This window comes from Mya arenaria, chromosome 10, assembly GCF_026914265.1.
Source record: "Mya arenaria isolate MELC-2E11 chromosome 10, ASM2691426v1".
Lineage (NCBI taxonomy): Eukaryota > Metazoa > Mollusca > Bivalvia > Myida > Myidae > Mya > Mya arenaria.
This window is the reverse complement of record NC_069131.1, coordinates 19,050,150-19,054,571: the sequence shown is the minus strand read 5'-3', so window position 1 is coordinate 19,054,571 and position 4,422 is coordinate 19,050,150.

Here is a 4,422-nt window from a genome sequence, read left to right as displayed (position 1 = left end):
TACGTTTTATGATGAAAAAGTAAACTTTATTGAAAAAGTACACACTGATTTCCTTAAACATATTCTCGGAGTTAAAAAGGGCACGCCTCATGTTATGTTATATGGTGATCTTGGTCGCTATCCATTGTCGATTTTAATTAAGAAACATATGGTTGGATTCTGGCATAATTTAGTTACATCGGCAGAAGGCAAACTGTCTACAAAGCTTTATAAAATAGTATATACCCATTTAAATGACAATGATACTCATTTCAAGTGGATGCATCATGTTAAACATATTTTTGACGAATGTGGAATTAGTTATGTATGGAATAATCAATATTTTAATGGTACAAAACAACTGCTATTAACTAGAATCAATCAAACACTTTCTGATCAATATATACAAAGTTGGACATCTGATGTTAATTCCTTTTCCAAATGATTGAATTATAGAATGTTTAAGGATACGTTTGGTTATGAATGCTATTTTGACAATGTTCCTGATTTCTATTTGCAATATTTGATAAGATTTCGAATGTGTAATCATCAACTCCCTATTGAAAAGGGGCGATGGTTTAATATTGAACGTAATAATAGGAAATGTCATCTTTGTCAATCAAACGATGTCGGTGACGAATTTCATTATCTTTTTAAATGTACTCACTTTGTTGATGCAAGAAAACGACTGCTACCGCATATTAAAGGTGATAACTGTAACACAATTATGTATAAACAATTGATGAATGAAACAGATGAAAAGAAATTGATAGATTTAGCGAAGTTTTTTTAAGATTATACTGGATTATTTTATTAATACACCAGGCTAACTAGCGCTTACCTCAATTTTTACTGTAAATGGTTACAAATCAATATAAATATATTCATTATATTTGTCTTAGTTGACTCCAGAAGATAGAATATAGCGTTCATCTTCTTTTTCTTAGTACCTACACAGCTTGACCGATTTAATTTGTGTATGTTTATTTGTTGTAAACCTCGTATAACACGTATTATATGTGCAGAGTGTACAATAAACTTTGAAACTTTGATGATATCCGTTCTTTTGCTCTAGCTCGGAAGTGTCATTGGCTCTTTTTATATACAGTTCCTAAAAGCGCTAGAGTCACTGTTTCGCACCCGTGTAAATGAACCATTATAATTTACATTCTTCAATTATAAATGCTTCATCCTAGCCGTTTGAGCTCTCACCAAGTGCGTCTTGTTCATGCTTTGTTTTTCCTGAATTGATGACTACTTTCCTTGTTAGTTTTCAATATACTTTTAGTTATTGTTATCAGCATTTTATATTGAAAAACACCGATAATATAATTCATTTGAATAGTGTTTTAGGTGGATTTGACATAAATATTATCAGGTTGAAAAATAATTGTAAAAATCCTCGCTGTTCTAAACGAAAAGGTTTATTTAAGATAAGACCTATTTCCAAACAAGTTACAAATCCTTAACACAAAGTTCTTTCATATGATTTACATCGCATGTTTTGAAACAGTCTTTGACAATTTTATCAGCAATGTGTTGTTTGTTAAGCTTAAAAACCTTTTGTTACAAAATGCAAAAAATACAAAACAACAAAATGCGGTACAGCCTTGACCGATATTTTTCTTGGGAAGTTAATTAAAACATAACTTAAATGTGAAGATGTTGTTTTGTAATTAGCATTTTAATCATACACTTTATCAGGCAAAATTTTTATTTAAGGTTATTTTGTTATTAATGTGTCTTGATTGTATTATTTTTACATTAAAACGTTTGTACTTTCGTTTTTATGTATTTAATTTACCAACAATTCAATCTGGCATTTTAGTAAATGGAAATACTAGATATTCAACATGATGTCATTAAACTTTACATTTAAAATAAATGTGTATATAATATGTCACACTAAGGTGTTTTCTTTTAATTGTTGTTAAAAGTATCATTTTGAGAGTCGAATATCTCGTTATTTTTATACCTGGAAAATGTGTCATCATAATCCAAGATAATAGTCAACACTTAAAAAAATGTTTTATATACGACTTTTATAACAGGTTCTAGTTTTTAATGTTTTTTTTTTTTAATGGTTCAGATCAGCGACTGTTAATGGCAATACAATATAAACTATGCCTTTACTTGAAGTTTTTCTTTAACCGAAAGAAGCGAGATATCAGTTAGCAAATGCTATGTTGTACTTTTAAATAAAAACGTTTACTTTTACGTATACTCAGTTGCCATGCAACACTGGTACTGGCTGTTCTTTGCACAATAATAGACTAAAGGACTTAGATTTCTGCTGTCATAAAAAATTAAGGAAGTGCATGTAAAAGTACTTAATTAAAATGAATGACATGACATAGGTTTGTCCTATTTTACATCTATTGGATAAATGATGATGTGGAAACAAAAGAAACATTTTGTTAACACAAAAAACTGAATTTAAAACGTTAGCGAAGTGACTCTGACTCTGACGCTTTTTGTTTAATTGAATATAATACCTTGTAATATCATTGATTATTGTCGTGCGTGAGCTATTTCTAGTTCAGTTCATCTAAATTAATAACGTTAATGTTAAATCATTTGGACCGACCTTTTGATGTCAAAAAAAGTTAATATTAAGCTCTAAAGAGTTGAATCAATTTTGTTAAAGAAAAAGTGAAACACGAAAAAAATACAAAATGTTATACGTCATCACAAAGAAGACAGATATTGGTTGGCCATGCGGTCCTATTGGTATTCTATACAGTATTTAGCTAAGTTTGTATTCCATTTCCTTTTAGGATCCAAGCCATGAACTACATTACTCCCTCTATATCGGGCGTTGCTACTCAAAATGCAAATATAGTTTTGAAATTGAACATTTAAGATTAAAGGACTACGTTCCCGTCTTTGTGTTGCAAGACAACCTTAACTTTCACTCATTTTGTTAATTATTTCTTTGCATGATTACCAATGTCATGTTTTATTTATTTTACTCGTCATAGGATTAGTAGTTGGATACCATCTGAACGTGAAACATGAACGTGCTTTAGTTTAAGTTAGAAAAATACTAAAAGTAATAACTTGTTTTCATAATATAGTAATAACTTAAAATAATTAAAGATCATGCAATAAAAAATACACGTAAGAAAATGCAATGACGTCATTTCATGTCGTTTCCGGTATAACGTCATTTGATTAAAATTTGGCAGTTTTCCTATGAAATATCAATTTCGTTTCTGTTAAATTATGAGTACGAAATAAAAACGAATAAATATGTGTGTGAGTACAAGAGTGCAATATATGTTCACATATGTACAGTACAAACAGACAGGTATGACTGTTCCAGTTTTATGACGTTTGTTTCGTTCGATTCCGGGGAATTGTCTGGATACAATGCTCCACTGGGGGCTGGAGTAGAAAACTATATAAGCATCATTAATTGAACCAGTTTTGGTGCTACTCTTATTCAAGCTGACGTGCTTCTGTTATTGTTCACAGAAAAAGCCTGAAGGCAAACAATATGCAGTGAAATTAAAAGTAAATTTCGCAGTTACTAATTAGTTATTTTAGAAATTAAATTGTATCATTACCTCCAATATGTTGTCATCATTCACCGTTTATCATTGTTCAATATCGTCTATGTTCACGGCTTTATGCTATATCATGAATATACAAATGAGAACACGTATTTTAAAATGAAATAATATGTGTACTATGCTGCATGCTTTGCCAACTTCCTTCTGTTTCGTTTACCATCAATCCGTTGTCCTGAAGTTGTTTAACGGAATAAACCAGTGCTAGTTATTTTGTTTGTTTGTGAATAATATATTTGGTAACACTTATTGAAACACATTACTTATAAAGCAGTGTTAACTATTCGTGTCGTACCTTTAGCTTGAAACTTTAAATTGTTTATGTATGGCTTAACTTAATTAAACAAATACTTTTCGATTTATGCCCCCGATAATCTCATAAAATTGCCACTTATTGACAGGGCAATGCATGCATCAATTTATAATAATTGTTTTTTTTTTATCTCAATATCAAAATATATTGGCAGCAAACTTCTAGGTGACATGCCATGGTAATATTTAATTGCAAAGGTTTACATTTTCTTTTAAATCTTTAAATCAGTTTTCGACTGGTTTAAACCAATGTTGGTCGTTGTGTCATAAATGACAGCTATGAAATGATTCACATTTACATACATTTCGTCAATATGGCAACATTTTTAAGGTTACAAACGTCCGTTTTTCGACTCCGAACCCCACTGCATTTTCAACCTAAATGGTTTGACTCAAGGGGCAAGCTCCAACTTTGTTTTCACCAACGTCAAGGTACCGACGCTAGTGACGTATATTTAATATTTAAATGAAATATGATAACGCTGGTTTAGAGAAAAAAAACTCCGATCTTTATTTAAATAAAAATACAATAGTACGCATTGACGACTTAGATACATCC